At 36.8% G+C, this 19,965-nt stretch overlaps 1 protein-coding gene across 9 annotated transcripts in view; it reads left to right on the forward strand.

Moving 5' to 3' along the window:
* The window catches only part of WDFY3 (WD repeat and FYVE domain containing 3), a 275,484-nt gene that overhangs the window by 16,797 nt on the left and 238,722 nt on the right, over positions 1-19,965 (forward strand). For 6 of the 9 annotated variants that reach the window (XM_082391036.1, XM_082391034.1, XM_082391035.1 and 3 more), the window contains exon 1: positions 15,532-15,620. The gene's annotated coding sequence lies outside the window, so the exon portion shown is untranslated. Of the gene's footprint in view, positions 1-15,526; positions 15,621-19,965 lie in introns of those variants that run through there. The other 3 variants (XM_082391039.1, XM_082391040.1, XM_082391031.1) reach the window with 1 other exon arrangement.

A 19,965-nucleotide genomic window follows, 5' to 3' on the forward strand; every position in this document is an offset into this window, starting at 1 on the left:
GAGGTCGAATTGCAATAAGGAATTACAGATGAGAGGCCCTCAACACAGTATTTTCCTTTGCTAATTTTAGTTTTCATGCCTGGGCATCTGATAGGACCTGGATGCTATGAAGGGCTCTTAAATTATATGGATATATTTTCTAGTTTTTAGTATTTGCAGACCATTTTGCATCATCTTCAGACTACTGGTTGATGATGACTTTGTCACCTTTCAAAGAACCATCCATTATCTAGCTCCCTCTTTCTCTTTTTAAATGAAGCTATTCCTTCAAGTATATACATAAATAAAAGTGAAGAAATTGTAGGTGTACAGCTCAATGAATTTTCTCTAAATGAACATTCTGTACCATTAAAAAAATGAAAAGGCTAGCCAAAGACTGGGAAAAATATTTGCAAAACATATATCCAACAAAGCATTTGAACCAGAATATCTTAAGAACTCTCATAATCTAATAATAAGACAAAGAACCCTGTCAAAAAATGGGCCAAGGATTTCAACAGACATTTCACCGTGGGTATATGAATGGCCAATACATACCACATAGAAAGATATAACTACATAGAAGGATGCTCAACATCACTAATCATCAAGGAAATGGAAAACTTCCCTAACATGGGAAAGGAAGTAGTCACCCAAGTCCAGGAAGCACAGAGAGTCCCATACAGGATAAACCCTAGGAGAAACACACCAAGACACATATTAATCAAACTAACAAAAATTAAATTCAAAGAAAAAATACTAAAATCAGCAAGCGAAAAACAACAAATAACATACAAAGGAATTCCCATAAGGTTATCAGCTGATTTTTCAGCAGAAACTCTGCAGGCCAGAAGGGAGTGGCAGGATATACTTAAAGTGATGAAAGAGAAAAACCTACAACAAAGATTACTCTACCCAGCAAGGATCTCATTCAGATTTGATGGAGAAATCAAGAGCTTTTCAGACAAGCAAAAGTTAAGAGAATTCAGCACCACCAAACCAGCTTTACAACAAATGCTAAAGAAACCTCTCTGGGTGGGAAACACAAGAAGAGAAAAAGACCCACAAAAACAAACCCAAAACAATTAAGAAAATGGTCATAGGAACATGCATATCAATAATTACCTTAAATGTAAATGGATTAAATGCTCCCACCAAAAGACACAGACTGGCTGAATGGATACAAAAACAAGACCCGTATATATGCTGTCTACAAGAGACCCACTTCAGACCTGGGGACACATACAGACTGAAAGTGAGGGGATGGAAAAAGATATTCCATGCAAATGGAAATCAAAAGAAAGCTGGAGTAGCTATACTCATATCAAATAGAATAGACTTTAAAATAAAGACTGTTACAAGAGATAAGGAAGGACACTACATAATGATCAAGGGATCAATCCAAGAAGAAGATATAACAATTATAAATGTTTATGCACCCAACATAGGAGCATCTCAATAAATAAGGCAGATGCTAACAGTCATGAAAGGAGAAATCAACAGTGATGCAGTAATACTAGGGGACTTTAACACTCCACTTACACCAATGGACAGATCATCCAAACAGAAAATAAATAAGGAAACACAAGCTTTAAATGATACGATAGATCAGATAGATTTAATGGATATTTATAGAACATTCCACCCGAAAGTGGCAGAATACACTTTCTTCTCAAGTGCACATGGAACATTCTCCAGGATAGATCACATCTTGGGTCACAAATCAAGCCTCGGAAAATTTGAGAAAATTGAAATCATATTAAGCATCTTTTCTGACCACACGCTATGAGATCGGAAGTTACTATCAGGAAAAAAACTGTAAAAAACACAAATACATGGAGGCTAATCAGTGCACTACTAAATAACCAAGAAATCACTAAAGAAATCAAAGAAGAAATTAAAAAAATACATAGAAACAAATGACAATGAAAACACGAGGACCCAAAACCTATGGGATGAAGCAAAAGCAGTTCTAAGAGGGAAGTTTATAGCAATTCAGTCTCACCTCAAGAAACAAGAAAAATCTCAAATAAATAATCTAACCCTACACCTAAAGCAACTAGAGAAAGAAGAATAAAGAAAACCCAAAGTGAGTAGAAGGAAGGAAATCATAAAGATCAGAACAGAAATAAATGAAATACAAACAAAGAAAACAGTAGCAAAGATCGATAAAACTAAAAGCTGGTTCTTTGAGAAGATAAACAAAATTGGTAAACCCTTAGCCAGCCTCATCAAGAAAAAAAGGGAGAGGATGCAAATCAATAAAATTAGAAATGAAAAAGGAGAAATCACAACTGACACTGCAGAAATACAAAGGATTATAAGAGACTACTACAAACAACTATATGCCAATAAAACGGACAACCACGAAGAAATGGGCAAATTCTTGGAAAGGTATAATTTTCCAAGACTGAACCAGGAATAATTAGGTTTCTATCACAAGTAATGAAATTGAAACTGTAAATAAAAGTGCTCCAGCAAACAAAAGTCCAGGACCAGATGGCTTCACAGGTGAATTCTATCAAACATCTAGAGAAGAGCTAACACCCATCCTTCTCAAACTCTTCCAAAAAATTACAGAGGGCGGAACACTCCCAAATTCATCCTCAAAGCCACCATCACCCTGATATCAAAACCAGTAAAAGATATCACAAAAAAAGAAAATTATAGACCAGCATTACTGATGAACATAGATGCAAAAATCCTGAACAAAATACTAGCAAACAGAATCCAACAACATATTAAAAGGATCATACATCATGATCAAGTGGGATTTATTCCAGGGTTGCAAGGATTCTTCAATATATACAAATCAATCAATGTGATACACCGTATTAACAAATTAAGGAATAAAAACTATATGATCATCTCAGTAGATGCAGAAAAAGCTTTTGACAAAATCCAACACCCATTTATGATAAAAACTCTCCAGAAAATGGACATAGAGGGAACCTACCTCAACATAATAAAGGCCATATATGACAAACACACAGCAAACATCATACTCAGTGGTGAAAAACTGAAAGCATTTCCGCTAAGATCAGGAACAAGACAAGAATGCCCATTCTTGCCACTCTTATTCAACATAGTTTTGGAAGACCTAGCCATGGCAATCAGAGAAAAAAAAAGAAATAAAAGGAATAAAAATTGGAAAAGAAGATAGAAAATCCTAAGGATGCCACCAGAAAAGTACTAGAACTAATCAGCGAATTTGGTAGGGTTGCAGGGTACAAAATTACAGAAATCTCTGGCATTCCTATACACTAACAATGAAAAATCGGAAAGAGAAACTAAGGAAACAATCCCATTTACCATCGCAACAAAAAGAATAAAATACCTAAGAATAAACCTGCCTAAGGAGGCAAAAGACTTGTACTCAGAAAACTATAAACACTGATGAAAGGAATCAAAGATGAAATAAACAGATGGAGAAATATACCATGTTCTTGGATTGGAAGAATCAGTATTGTGAAAATGACTATACTACCCAAAGCAATCTACAGATTCAGTGCAATCCCTATCAAACTAGTAATGGCATTCTTCACAGAATTAGAACAAAAAATTTTACAGTTCATATGGAAACACAAAAGACCCAGAATAGCCAAAGCAATCTTGAGAAAGAAAAACGGAGCTGGAGGAATCAGGCTTCCCGACTTCAAACTATACTACAAAGCTACAGTAATCACGACAGTATGATACTGGCACAAAAAACAGAATTATAGATCAATGGTACAGGATAGAAAGCCCAGAGATAACCAACACACATATAGTCACCTAATTTACGACAAAGGAGGCAAGAACATACAATGGAGAAAAGACAGCCTCTTCAATAAGTGGTGCTGGGAAAACTGGACAGCTACATGTAAAAGAATGAAACTACAACACTTCTTAACACCATACACAAAAATAAACTCAAAATGGATTAAAGACCTAAATGGAAGACCATACAGTATAAAACTCTTAGAGGAAAACATAGGGAAAACACTCTTTGACATAAACCACAGCAAGATCTTTTTTGACCTACCTCCCAGAGTAATGAAAATAAAAACAAAAATAAACAAATGGGACCTAATTAAACGTAAAAACTTTTGCACAGCAAAGGAAACCATAAACAAGATGAAAAGACAGCCCTCACAATGGGAGAAAATATTTGTAAATGAAACAGTGGACAAAGGATTAATGTCCAAAATATATAAACAGCTCATGGAGCTCAATATCAAAAAAACAAACAACCCAATCAAAAAATGGGTAGAAGACCTAAGTAGACATTTCACCAAAGAAGACATACAGATGGCCAAGTGGCACATGAAAAGCTGCTCAACATCACTAATTATTAGAGAAATGCAAATCAAAACTACAATGAGGTATCACATCACACCGGTCAGAATGGCCATTATCAAAAAATCTAGAAACAATAAATGCTGGAAAGGGTGTGGTGAAAAAGGAATCCTCTTGCACTGTTGGTGGGAATGTACATTGATGCAACCACTATGGAGAACAGTATGGAGGTTCCTTAAAAAAACTAAAAGTAGAACTACCATATGACCCAGCAATCCCACTACTTGGCATATACCCTGAGAAAACCATAATTCAAAGAGAGACATGTACCACAATGTTCATTGCAGCACTATTTACAATAGCCAGGACATGGAAGCAACCTAAATGTCCATCGACAGATGAATGGATAAAGAAGATGTGGCACATATACACAATGGAATATTACTCTCCATAAAAGGAAGCAAAATTGAGTTATTTGTAGTGAGGTGTATGGACGTAGAGACTGTCATACAGAGTGAAGTAAGTTATAAAGAGAAAAGCAAATAACTGTATGCTAACACATATATATGGAATCCAAAAAAAAAATGGTACTGATGAACCTAGCGGCAGGGCAGGAATAAGATGTAGACGTAGAGAATGGACTTGAGGACGTGTTGGGGGGAGGGCAAAGCTGGGGTGAAGTGAGAGTAACATCGACATACATACACTACCAAATGTAAAATAGCTAGCTAGTGGGAATCAGCAATATAGCACAGGGAGATCAGCTCAGTGCTTTGCTACAACCTAGAGTTGTGGGATTGGGAGGGTAGGAGGGAGGCTCAAGAGGGAGGGCATATGGGGATATATGTAAGCATAGGGCTGATTCAGTTTGTTGTACAACAGAAACTAACACAGTATTGTGAAGCAATTATACTCCAATAAAGATATATTCAAAAAAAAACAACATGGAGATACTACTATACACCCACTAGCATGGCTAAGAATCAAGTCTCAAAATGTTAAGATTGATGAGGATGTGGAGCAACTAGAAGTTTCCTCTCATACATTGCTGGTAAAAGGGTATAGCCACTTTAGCAAATAGTTGGTTAGTTTCTTACACAGTTAAACTTATTCCTTATGAGCTGTAAATTCCATTCCTAGGTATATATCCAAGAGAAATGAAAGCATATGTCTGCAAAAAAGCTGGTTTTCATAGCAGCATTATTAAAAATGGTTTTAATTTGCTTTTCATGAGTAAGTAATGATATTTACATCCTTTTATCTGCTTGTTTACCATCTACATCTGGTTTATTTTAGAAGTATTGACATCTTTTGCTCTTTTGAAAATTAGGCTGCTTGGGAATTCCCTGGTGGTCCAGTGGTTAGGACTCTACACTTTCACTGCCAAGGGTGCGGGTTCAATCCATGGTTGGGGAACTAAGATCCCACAAGCCACAAGATGCGGACAAAAAATAAATAAATGAATAAATAAAATTAGGCTGCTTATTTTATTATTATTGAGTTTTAAGAGTTCTTTATATATTTTGGAAATACCAGTCTTTTAGCTGGTATTTGTTTTACAGATACGTTCTCCCATTTTTAAAATAGTGGCTTCATTTTTAAAACAGTGTCTTTTGAAGAGCAAAAGTTAATTATGATGAAATCCAGTTTCTCAGTTTTTTCTTTTACGGTTTGTGCTTTATATCCCATAGAACTTTTTGCCTAACCCAAAGTCACTGATTTAGCACCATTTTATTCTAGAAGTTTGATAAGTTTAAGGTTTTACATTTAGGTCTATGATCCATTTTGAGTTAAAGGTTGTTATGTAATGTGATGTATGGGTTGATTGAGATTTTTTTGTTTTGTTTTGGATTTTTGTACGTGGATGTCCAATTGTTCTAGGACTATTTGGTGAAAAGCTTTTCTGTTCTCCCTTCAGTTGCTTGACATCTTTGTCAGAAATCAGTTGACCATGTATGTCTACGTCTGTTTCTGAAATCTTTCTTTTCCATTGATTTACTGTGGCTTTATAATAATCTTGGTATCATGTAATATGAGTACTCCAATTTTGTTTTGTTTTGAAATTGTTTTGGCTATTCTAGTTTCCTGGCTTTTCTATGTAAATTTTAGAATCATTCTGATGGATTCCAAAAAAAAAATATCTGCCTGAGTTTTGATTGTGGTTGCATTGAATCTGTAGATAAATCTTGGGGAGGAGTGATAATTTAACTATGTTGAGTCTCCCAGTCCATCAATATGGTATATCTCTTCATTTACTCACGTCATCTTTGATTTATCTCATCAGTGTTTTATGGTTTTCAAAATACAGATCTTGCATATAGTTTGTTAGATTTATCCTTAAGAATTTCATGGTTTGGTGGTGGTATTATAAATGGCAATATAGTGGTTTGGCCAAAAAGTTCATTCGGGTTCTTCTATAACATCTTAACGGAGAAACCCAAGCGAATTTTTTGGCCAACGCAATATAAATATGTAATTTCCAAGTGTTTCTTTGTTGATATGTGGAAACATGATTGATCTTTATATATTGGACTTTGTATACTACAACCTTGTTAAATTCCCTTATTATATCTAGTAGGCTTTTTGTTGTTGTTTTTGTTTTTTGTAGATTCTTTGGGATTTTCTGTCTATATAGACAGTCATGTTGCCTGGAATAACGAATCTTATTTCTTCCATAGTAGTGTATGCCTTTTATTTCTTTTTCATACCATATAGCCCTGGCTAGTACTTCCAGTATAATGTTAAAGACAGAAAACATTCAGCCTTTCACCATTATGTATGATGTCAGCTGTATTTGTTTTATTTATTTATTTATTTATTTATTTTTAGTTTTGGCTGTGTTGGGTCTTTGCTGCACGTGGCTTTCTCTAGTTGTGGCGAGCTGGGGCTACTCTTTGTTGCGGTGCATGGGCTCCTTATTTCAGTGGCTTCTCTTGTTGTGGAGCACAGGCTTTAGGTGCATGGGCTTCAGTAGTTGGAGCGCGCGGGCTTAGTAGTTGCGACATGCAGGCCCTAGAGTGCAGGCTCAGTAGTTGTGTCGCACGGGCTTAGTTGCTCTGTGGCATGTGGGATCTACCCGGACCAGGGCTCAAACCTGTGTCCCCTGTATTGGCAGGCAGATTCTTAACCACTGCGCCACCAGGGAAGTCCCTGTATTTGTTTTAAAGATGCCATTGTTCAGCTTAAGTTCCGTTGTATTCCTTGTTTACGAAGAGTTTTTAAAATCATGAATGAATGTTGAATTTTGTCCAATGCTATTTTTGCATCTATTGGAATCATCGTATGGTTTTTCTTTATTCTGTTGATATGGTGAATTATATTGATTAATTTTTGAATGTTGAACCAACCTTATATTTCCAGGGTAAACTTCAGTTGGTCATGGTGTAATATCCCTTTTATATATTGCTAAAATTCTGTTAAAATTTTTTGCATCTGTGTTCACAAAGGATATTGGATTTCTAGTCTTCTTTTCTTGTAATGTCTCTGTCTGGTTTTGGTATTGAGGTATTGCTAGTCTTATAAATTACTTTGGGAAGAGCTTCCTCCAGTCTCGATTGAGCTGGTTAGTGTAAACACACATATTAGTTTGCTATCTTTTGTGAAAAAATGGCAGGGGTGGGGAGTGATAAAACGCACTCATATCTGCTTAACTTCACAAAAAGAAGGGGCAGTAGAGAACAAAAATTTATGGGAGGGAATGACACTTCTTAAGGCTATATACCTTTTTATATAGTTTTGACTTTTCAAAGCATATTATCTTCCATATTGAAAATAAAGATGGGAATGGGGAAAGTCCTAAACCACCAGAACAAATGAACCTGATTGTACTATAAATTAGTACTATACTTACATTGAAGGGGAAGAAAGAGTGACTGTAAGTAATTTTTTAACATAATATTTGACTGTTTACCCTCATCCTGGGTAGCGGTAAGAGAGAGGGATTGCAAACAAATCCTGAACTCTTTCCTCTAGAGTTTATTTTTTGTAGTGATATGAACAAAGCAGCTCTGGGTCATTTTTAGGTATATTATGGATTGAGTAAATGTTTTCAGGTTGTTGAAGCTAGGACCTGAGGAAGGAGGGACATACAAATATACATTGGGAGAAGGGAAAAATGAATCCTGTGGGGATGGATTGGAATTGAAGGTATCAGTGTAAATTTATTATTTTTGAAACCAGTATGTATACGTGCACATGTATATGTGTGTATGAACATATATATATATATTTATATGCATATGTGTATATGCATGCATGTATTTCCTAGTAGTTCTGTCCAAGAAAAAGGCAAAGAGCAGTGGGCACACCTAATCCCCCAATCTCGATCTCTAATAGTATTCCCAACACAAAGGGACTGGAGTTCCTCAGAGGAATGGCTGATTGCAAGGGTATATACCAGGTGAATCTGTACCTTTTTTTTAATGCTAGAAAATAAAATGTTTTTGAAAAATATGGGAGCATGTCACAAGCCTGTTGGAGGTCCTACTGGTCTAGTCATCAGATAAGTATAGTAATGAATTATGAACCATTAAAAATAGAAATCCGTTATCCATAACGATAATAAACCAATAAATAAATGAACAAATAAAGAAGAAAGCTCTCATGCTTACAGTAGAATTCTGAATTCTAGAGTTGGAAAATCATCATTTTGCAGCTCTTATTAGGCAGGGCAAGAATCATAACAAAATCTAGGGGGGGAAATATTGATGAGGAGCAGGGTATTTCCATAGAGTTAAAGTGTCTCCCCACCGCCTGTGTATTATTTGCAAGGTTTAAAATAGGGATTATGCATTGGTGAAATCCAACAACAACATGGGTACCATGTGAATCTAGATATGATGCCCTGAGGGGATATATCGTCATCTGTGTAGTATTCTGGCCAAGACTACATAACCTGAATCTGGAGGAAACAATAGACAAACCCCACACGAGGAACATTCTACGTAATTAAAAGGGGAGGAGGCTGTATTCTTAAAACAAAACAAAACAAAAAACAATGCCATAAAAGACAAAGGCTGTGGAAGTGTTCCAAATTATGGGAGGCTTAAGAAAGATAAGCGTAGGTATTGCATTAACTGCAATACCTGACCCTGGACTGGATCCTATACTGGGTGGGGGGAAAAATACTACTATAAAATGATTATCATTGGATTAATTGAAATAACTTGGAGTACTGATCCTAAATACAAATATTGTAGCAATGTTCAAATTACTGACAACAACTGTACTGTGGTTATGAAAGAGAATATCTCTAAGGAAATACACATTGAAGCAAAGGCGCAAAGAACCATGATATACATAATTCATCCTCAGTTGCTTTAGGAAAAAAAAAGACAGCTCAAGTGTGTCTGTCTGTGTGAAGGGAAAGAAAGTTCATGAGCACAAATGACAAAATAAAGAAGGTACCGTTAACAATTGGTGACTTTGAGTATAAGGGTGATTCTTGTATTCTTATATTTGTAACTTTTCTGTAAGTTTGAAACTATTTCCAAACAAAATAGTTAAAACACTTAAAAATATCTGTCCTTTATTTTTAGACTTTCCTTATTTATAAAGAGCTCAGTTCTTTATCTGGAACAAGTTTGGAATGAACATTTTAATAATATTTTCCTATGTGTGTTGTGGCTCTGCAAACTAACCATTGTTGAATATGGTAACACATGGGAAATAAATGTCACCCTGTGGACAGCCAGAGACTAAAACCTAATCTGGCAGGGGGTTGGGGTGGGGGTGGGGAACCATTTATTATAGTGGTTACTTAAAGTTTATGGAAGTATTGGTTACAACATCTACTGAAGTCTTTGAGTTATTGTTGTTATCACTTAACTATTGAGGAAATATTAGAATGATTCTTTTACATCAAGAACCTAGCTATTGTCTCCTGATTATTTATTTTCTTTTGTAAACTCAGAAAGATTGTCATATTTAGCCCTAAGAGTGTAACTATTCATTTCTTCATTCAAAAAATGTTTATTGAATGCCTACTATGTGCTGGACCCCTTCCTAAGCATTGAAGATGTAGCACGAAACAAAACAAAGCTCTTGCCCTTGTGGATTTTATGTGTTGGGGGGAGGAAATACACAAACAGGAATAGAAGTGAAATAAATGAATATTAGTAACATTGGAGAGAAATAAATCAGGGAAGTGTGTTAGGGATGCTGGGAGCAGAATAGTTACAGTTTAAAATAGACCAAATAGGAAAGAGTTAACTCAGACATTTGAGCAAAGATCTGAAGATAGCAAGGGAGTGAGGCAGGTGGAGATAATCATCTCAGAGTAGCTTTGAGGCAGAGAGAACAGTAAGTGTAAAGGCTCTGAGGCAGGAGTATGCCTAGCCTGTATAAGGAATAGCAAGGAGGTCAGTAGGAAATGAGGTCAGAGGTAATGGGGGCTAAATTATGTAGGTTCTATTTTGCTATTTTAAAGATTTTGGCGTTTATGAGATGAGAAGCCATTGGGAGATTTTGGGCACAGATGTTACATTATATGATTTATGTAAGATTATCAGGATCACTCTGGCTGCTTTGATGAAAAAGGACTGAAATAGGGCAAGGGTAGAAGTTGGGAGGCCAGTTACTAAACTATGGAAAAAATCCTAGTGAGAGATGATAGTTACTACTACAGTTTCTACGTAGATGATGAGAAGTGGTCAGATTCTGGATATATTTTGTATATAGAGCCAGTAGTATTTGCTGATGGGTTAGAAAGAAGAGTCGGAACTTGAACTTCAGCAATGATGGAGAAAAGGAGAAATAAGCAAAGGAAGCTGAGGAGTGGCCAGTGAGATAGGATGAAACCAGGAGAAACTAGGAGAGTCTTTGTTCTGGAAGCCAGATAAAGAAAGTGTTATCAGGGCTTGATGAGTCATGCCATTGCTGCAGATAGGGCAAGAAAGATGAGATCTGACTGGCTTTTGGATTTTACAATATATATGTAAGTAACTGGTGACTTTGGAGTTTCAGTGCTGTGTTCAGGAGCAAAAGTCTAATTGGAGTATGTTCAGTTTGAACTGAAGAATACTTGAAGACAGTTAAGGACAACTCTTTTCTGACTTTTCGCTGAAGAGGGAATCAAAGAAATTGGCCATAATCTAGAGGGGTGGGGTCAAAAGCTTTGCTGCTGATGTTGTTTGTTTTCTAATGATTGGAAATATATATATATATACATACACACACACACACACACACACACCCACCCACCCCAATGGTTCTGCTTTATTGGGAGGACAGAATTAAGAAATTGATGACATAGGAAAGAGAAGTGGGACTTACTAGAACAATTTCCTTGAATAGTAGGGACATAACATCTAGTATTAAAGTGGAAGAGTTAGACTTTGATGTGGTTTCAGAAAGTTTAAGCACAGTAGAAGGGTACAGATTCAGGTAAGTGGGTGAGTGTGGTTCTGGAAGTTCTCTTCTGATTGCGTACATAGGAATCAACGCCAGCATTGTAGAGTGACTTCAGATTTTATGTGGCTTTCGATTTTTTTTTCTGTGTGATGCTGTTCATCAGGTGATCTGCCAAGAGTCCTGAGAAGCCATAGGAGGGCTATAGCCCTGCTTGTTAACTTTTGTTTTTCAGATATTTAGCTTTTTGTTACTCTCTCCAGTTTACTTAACACTTGGGAAGAGATTCCTAAAACTCTTTTGGGGATATCTGGAAAAAAATTTTTTTCTCATTGATCTTCAAAGAGTATGATTCAAAGGTCCTTAGAATTTACCAGCACAATTTTCATGTTAGGTATAAGAAAACCAACTTAAAGACATAGTTAGGCCAAGGAGGTACAGCTAATTGTCTAGCCAAGCCTGGAATACAGGTCTTTGTTTTTCTAGTTTATATAATTTAGTTTTGAAATTCAGTTTTTATACCTATGTACATATACATTCATACTCAACGTTTTGACAATAAAGCTAACTTATTCTAAATTGGAGGCAACCAAAGCATGAAATAAAAACACTTAAAATGGCAGGGTCAAAATGTAACTCTGTCTAAAATGTGATTTAAATTTTGATTTGTATCAAATGGATACCTGAAATTATATTATGTTGCATATTGTAATTAGAATGCACTGAAATCATATCAAAGCATTTGCCCTTGGCTAAATTTGTATTAAAAGATTACAAAACAGGATCAGTAATATACCATTTTAAATTTCTGGTACTTTAAGACATCTGTAGATTGTAATAAAATACAAAAATGGGTTGAGAAAAGCATTGGTATTCTAGCCCGCTCTTTCCAGTTCTGTCTGGCTTCCTGCTATTTCTGCTTCTTTATCTCAATACTTGGCTGTACCTGGTAATTCAAAATGGATAAAACCAAATAATCAGCATCCAAAATACATATATAATTTCTATGAAATAATAAGTAAAGGGCAAAAAACTGAGGAGGAAGTGGCCAATAGAAATAAAGAGGCATTTCATGAAAGAGGAAACATGAGTTAGCCAGTAAACCTGAAGAAATGCTCAGTATCATTAATCAACAGAAAAATGCAAATTAAGACTACAGTTAGATGGTTTTACACCCCCGAATTAAGAAGTTGGCATTACTAAATGTTGGAGAGCATGTAGATCAATATGAACTACCTGGTGCTGATGAGATTATACATTGCTAAACACACTTTGGGAAAAAGAAAAATTGGCGACCTCATGAAAAAATTGAAAACACATATATTCCTCAACTCCTAGGCAAATACTTAAGAGAAACTTTGGCACATGTGGAACAGATGTGTATGAGAACTTTCATAACAGTAATGTTCATAATAGCAAAATGAAACAAAACCTGGGGAGAAAATAAGATGCTATCATAAAGAGAATGAATAATTCAGTCATGGTGTATTTACACAATGTAGAATTATTCTGCCCTGAAATGAATGAACTACAACTATATGCAACATTTAGTTGCATATGTATCATGAATACATCTTCAAAACATAATATTGAATGAAAAGAAATGAAAGTGTTGTTGAAGGATATGTACATATGTGATATGCTTTCTAAAAATCAGAGGAATGATAAACACAAAACATAGGATAGCAATTACAGAGGACTGAAGAGATGAGAGAGGTGGGGTATAGTACAGGGAAGAGCAAATCAGTAAAACATTACCAGTAACTTATATTTAGGTTCTTGTGTTGGGTGACAACCAACATGTTTTACGTAAGTTGGTAGTTAATATATTAAAAAAACAGTGCAGGTATATTCTGATGTTTTGATTTAGGAGACATGTCATCACTTCTGCCTACTCTCTCACTGCCACTTGAATCCCTAACATCACTCAGAATTTCACTAGAGGGATCTTGTTTTAAAGTCTTATATCTCATTAAGCATGTGTCTGCCATCTGACAAAGCCACTCAGAAACAACTTGGATGAATAACTGAATTAATGATTTGGGAAAATAATTCAGAATTTTTCTTAGAAACCACCTAAGAGGTAGGTTTTTTTTTAAAAATAAATTTATTTATTTATGTTTTTGGCTGCATTTGGTCTTCGTTGCTGTGCATGGGTTTTCTCTAGTTGTGGTGAGCGAGGGCTACTCTTTGTTGCAGTGCGCAGGCTTTTCATTGCGGTGGCTTCTCTTGTTGCAGAGCACGGGCTCTAGGCGCGCGGACTTCAGTAGTTGTGGCACGTGGACTCAGTAATTGTGGCTTGTGGGCTCTAGAGCGCAGGCTCAGTAGCTGTGGCACACAGCCTTAGTTGCTCTGTGGCATGTGGGATCTTCCCGGACCAGGGCTTGAACCTGTGTCCCCTGCATTGGCAGGCAGATTCTTAACCACTGAGCCACCAGGGAAGTCCCAGAGGTAGACTTTTTAAAATACTTTTTCATAAGTAGTGAGATAGACAGCAGAACTAGGTTATTGCAAAACTAGGTTTTTGAATGAGAACTAACTGTATATTTGAGGGCAATATTATTGATGTTTGAACTATTGTACTAACATGATTACAGAGATTAACAAACATATGACAAAAACAAATAGTTGATCAGTTGATCAGATTAACAAACATATGACAAAAACAAATATTGATGTTTGAACTATTGTACTAATATGATGACAGAGATTAACAAACATATGACAAAAACAAATAGTTGATCAGAAAAGCAGAATGTTGTTAAAAGATGAATCTATTCTTAGGCATAACTTTTTAGACTTAGAAAGCCCATGGGGATTAATCCAAGCTCCTCATTTTTTAAAAAAAATTTATTTTATTTATTTTTGGCTGCATTGGGCCTACATTGTTGCACGTGGGCTTTCTCTAGTTGCGGCGAGTGGGGGCTACTCTTGGTTGCAGAGTGTGGGCTTCTCATTGTGGTGGCTTCTCTTGCTGCGGAGCATGGGCTCTAGGTGCGTGGGCTTCAGTAGCTGTAGCACGTGGGCTCAGTAGTTGTGGCTTGCGGGCTCTAGAGCACAGGCTCAGTAGTTGTGGCACACGGGCTTAGTTGCTCCATGGCATGTGGGATCTTCCTGGACCAGAGATCGAACTCATGTCCCCTGCATTGGCAGGCGGATTCTTAACCACTGTGCCACCAGGGAAGTCCCCAAGCTCCTCATTTTTGAATAAAGGAGCTTTGGAACCAAAGAAGTAATTGATTAAGGGCATAGAACTTGTTGAGAGCAGAGTTAAGAAAGACCAGAACCTATATCTCATCATTCATGTGCTGGTGTTTTCATTTTGGAATATTGAATGGTAAATAAAAGAAACAGTTAAATATCCTATATGAGACATGCTAAATAACTCGAGGTTGGATTATAACCATTGAGTGAGGAAGCACTGTTTTTTATTTTGACTTAGAACATATCAATTCAGCTCTATACCACATTTATCTTCAACTACTCCTAGAGAAATAACATGATTTTTTTTTTCTTTTTTGCTCATATTTGGTTCTCCAAAAAGAGACATTGTGATCTATGATGTACAAATGAATACTGGACTAAAGCAGAAAGAATTAGGTTCTGAACCTGGCTCTGCCACTAAATAACTGTGTTGTCGTTGATTCTTTGCATAACTTTTCTGGGTCTCGGCTTCCTCACCAGTAAAATAAAAAAGCTGAACCAGATGGTCTGTAGAGACCAGTTTTGAATGACTCTATATTCTCCTTTGAAGTTTGAATAGCAGATTTTATCTGTCTTAAATAAAGTGTTGTCATGTGTTCCAGTATGAAGCCATTGGCAAGAAATAAAGAGGTAAAGAGAATTAGTAGGAAATGAACAACTCATAAAAAACATTCTGAAAATAAACTGGGTTTTCTTTTTTTTTTTTCTTTCATCACAGGTATAATACTTCTCCACGTCTGCTTCAGGAAGAAAGTGCCTGCCACTCCTATTGTTTCTACGCAGGTTCATGCCAGCCCAGAACATAGAATCAGGTCAGTTTTAGGATTGTTTTGTCTGTTGAACAAGAAGCCAGGAACAGAATCATGATAATCTTTGCTGCATTGTGGCACTGTAACTGAACTGTGACTCAGAAGGGCTGGGTTTTATCCTTCTTTACCACTGATGGCTGGGTAAACTAGACAAACCTTCTTTCCTGGATGGCTTTTAGTTTTTTTGCACCAAAAAAAAAAAAAAAAAGGATATATTGGAATATATTTCAGTTTCAATTCTGGCTTTAATGCATCATACTTTTATTGTAGACACCTACATAGAATAAAATCATGTTATTAAAGTTTTTCCTTTTTTTCCTGGAAAAATCTAGTTGTAAGCACAGGCTTTGGAACTTTTTAGTATTATAGTAACTTTGAGTGACTAGTTTGAATAATGAACTACGTTGTGAGGCACTTGAGAGTACTATGGCTACTTAGTTGCCTGAGTTTTAGTATTTTACTTTGCTCTATTGTTACTGAAAAGTTTATTTTTAAACAACAGAAATTAATTTTCTCAACAATTCTAGAGGCTGGAAGTTCAAGATCAGGGTGTCAGTGTGGTTGGATTCTGGTACAAGCTCTCTTCTGACCTGTAGATGGTCACTGTCTAGCTTTGTCCTCACAAGGCAAAAAAAGGAGAAAGAGAGGGAGATCTCCCTTTACCTCTTCTTATCATATCAGTTTAGGGCCCCACCCCTATGACCTCATTTAACCTTACTAGCCTACTAAAGACCCTATCTCCAGATACAGTCATGCTGAGGGTTAAGGCTTCAACATATGAATTCTGGGGGGACACATTTCAGTCCATAGTAGCCACCTAGTAGTAAAATTGCTGGGTTGTATGAAATCTGCACTTTCAACTTTTCTAGATATTTCCAAATTGATCTCTAAAGTGGTTATAATAATTTACACACCCACTAGCAAGTATATAGATGATGGGATTTTTTTTTATATAAATCTGACTCTTTTTTTATTTTTAATTAATTAATTAATTAATTTTTTTTGGCTGTGTTGGGTCTTCGTTTCTGTGCGTGGGCTTTCTCTAGTTGCGGCGAGTGGGGGCCACTCTTCATCGCGGTGAGCGGGCCTCTCACTGTGGCGGCCTCTCTTGTTGCGGAGCACAGGCTCCAGACGCGCAGGCTCAGTAGTTGTGGCTCACGGGCTTAGTTGCTCCGCGGCATGTGGGATCTTCCCAGACCAGGGCTCAAACCCGTGTCCCTTGCATTGGCAGGCAGACTCTCACCACTGCGCCACCAGGGAAGCCCCAATGATGGGGTTTTTTTAACTAGAAGAACTAAAAAATCCCAAATGGAAGATAGAGGGTATAGTCTTTTCAAATTGCAACTTCTTTTTCCTGTTTCACCAATGTCTGGAAAGTCTTCCAAATAGCTGTTTAAACCTTGGTTTCTGTCAATCAGTTCGTTTGTTTGTAGCCATGGTACTACGTGGAGTGCTCTGTTCTCCTCTTTTTTTTTTCTGAATTACTAGTCATTCGATAATGTTCTTCAGCTGTAGAGAGGGTATCTTTTTGACCATGTTAGTTCTCTATTGATTGCATGTGACTCAGTTCAAATTAGCTTAAGCAGAAAGGGGAAGTTTATCAGACTTTTGGGCACACCAAAGGATCCAGGGCAGAAATGCAGCTGGGTTGTACACGGAGAACCCAGGAATCAAATGTAGTCAGGTCTCTCTCAAGCTCTCAGCGGCATGCCTCTCCTGTGCATCTGTCTCACTCTCTTTGGCTTTCTCCATGTTTCCATTCTTTGTCATGGGAAGCGTGGTTGCCACCATTGCCCATGATTTATATCTTGTAATTCAGACTCCCAGAGAAAGGCTTACTCTTAAGTACCTAATCCCAAATATTCCAGAAAAAAACTCTGATTCCCTGGACAAGTTTGCAGTGGCTGTCTTGCCATCTTTGTTTCAAGGCCTGTTCTCTGAAAAGGATCTGACTTATTCCTAGTAAAATGCAGTTGACCAATAATATAGTATTACTCCTTCCAGGTGTATTTGTTAAGCTAAAGGTGTTTTTCTAAATGTTAAGCTAATGCTGTTTTTCCAAACTGTGTGGAAGTGAAATCCTGTGTTCTAGTATATAAAAATGATTAACCTAGATGCAAGAAAAGTATTAGGAATTGGAAGGTAGTGTTTTAGGGTTCAGGGAGTGGAAGAAAATGAGTAACTGTGTAGGTGAAGGAGGAGGGCAGATAGTCAAATATATACTTCTAAGGTAGCAGTGTTACAAAGATTGAATACAGCAAGTAAAAGAAAAGCCTTTCTATTTGCCTTTTTGAGAAAAGATTTGAAGGTAGGAGAAAGGACCATTAGGCTTAGTCCCATCTCAACTACTAACTATGATTTTGGATAAATCACTTATTCTCTGTGTACCTCGGTTTACTAAATCCTGGCTCCTTATCAGCTGTGTCCTTAACTCCTGGACATCAGTTTCTTCATCTTAAAAATGGAATTGATGATAGTGGTGCCTCAGAGGGTTCTTGTGAGGAATTAATATATGTTAAGCGTTCAAAACAGTTCCTGGCACATCAGCAGCAGCAGCGTCCATTTTTGAAATGCGTCAATTAGATTATATGATTGCAGGAGTCCCAGCTAACTTAAAAAAAAAAAATCTGTGGTCTAAGATTTTCTGATACGACCTTATGTCTTTTTTCAGAATAAAGACTTAGAAGCTTTGGCCATCTACTTGAGTCCTGCATTGAGGCTAATTTTGGTATTGCCAATAAAAGTCATTTTGAATTCAGTGTATGTATTAGTTCTTTTTGCTGTTACATGTATTAATTTGTTAAGGTTGTCACAACAAATTACCACAAACTGAGTGGCTTAAACAGCAGAAATTTATTATCTCACAGTCTGGAGGCTAGAAGTCTGAAATCAAAGTGTCAGCAAGATTGGTTGCTTCTGAGATCTATGAGGGAAGGATCTGTTCCAGGCCTCTTTCCTTGACCTGTAGATGGCCACCTTTTCTCCATAGCTCTTTGCATTGTCTTCCCTTTCTGTGTGTCTGTCTCTTTGTTCAAATTTCTCCTTTTTATAAGGATACTAGTCATATTGGATTAGGGCCCACCCTAATGAGCTCAGTTTAACTTGATTACCCCTGTAAAGGTCATGTCTCCAAATAAGGTCACATTCTGAGGTGCTGGGGGTTAGGACTTCAGCATATGAATTTTGAGCAGGACACAGTTCAAGCCATAGCACTACATAACACATTACCCCAAAAGTTAGTGACTTAAAACAACAAACATTATTTCACAGTTCTTGTGGTCAAGAATCTGGGTGCCGTTTGCTGGGTCCTCTGGCTCAGGGTCTCTTGCAAAGCTGCATTTGACACGTCCACCAGGGCTGGTCTCATCTGAAAATCCTAGAGGAGGATCTGCCTGCAGTTCACTCACATGCTTGTTGGCAGTACTTAGTTCCTCACTGGTTGTCGGGCCGAAGGCCCCAATTTCTCATGTTGGCTGTTTGCCAGCAGCCTACTAGTTCTTGCCGTGTGAGCCTTTGGTTTTTGTAGTGTAGTCTTGGAAGTGGCAACCCATCACTTTTTCCCTGTTCCATTCACTAGGAGTGAGTCATTAGGTCCAGTCCACACTTAAGGAGAGGTCCAGTCCACACTTAACAGGGATGTGTATCCCAGGAGGGGAGGTTATTGGAAGCCATTTTGAAGCTCCCTGCAGTAGACTATAAGAATGAAGAAAGAAGAAAATATGCTAAGTGGAAAAATACATAAATTATTTAATATTCAGGAAGCTTTAGTCTTAAACTCTAAGCAGAAGTTTATCACTTTTGTGCCATATAGCTTTGTAATCAGAAAGTACCCCCTCACCCTTAAAAAAAGGAAAAGTGTAACTCTTATCATTTCCTTTTTCTTTTTTTTTAAAACAAAGAGGAGTTAATTTTGTTCCATTTCATCAGATTTGTTATTTTTTTAATCCTATGTAGAATTCTTCAAGTGGTGCCTGACTTTTCACTTTGCTGAGTGAAACCTGCTATTTCTCATAAAATATCCAAAGGCCGACCCTCATTTCCCTAAAATACTTAAGAGCAAGAGGTCGTAGGTTATTAAGAGTACTTTAATTTTATCAGCTTTTCTGTGGTCACTTTCTACAACTAAGTTATAAAGTGTGAGAAATCATCAGACATTTGTGAAGATATTTAGTATACCAAATTGGCTAAGGGAAATGCCCAATTACAGTTACTTTTACAGAATATAGTGGCACAATCATGTATACTTCATTTACCAGCTAGCAGTTCTCAATATTTATATTGATGGAAAGGTAATTGGAAAGTATTATTATGGATTCATTTTTGTAATCTTTGTTTTGGAAGGCAGTAT

The sequence above is a fragment of the Balaenoptera borealis genome, assembly GCF_965194805.1.
Source record: "Balaenoptera borealis genome assembly, chromosome: 4".
Classification (NCBI taxonomy): Eukaryota; Metazoa; Chordata; class Mammalia; order Artiodactyla; family Balaenopteridae; genus Balaenoptera; species Balaenoptera borealis.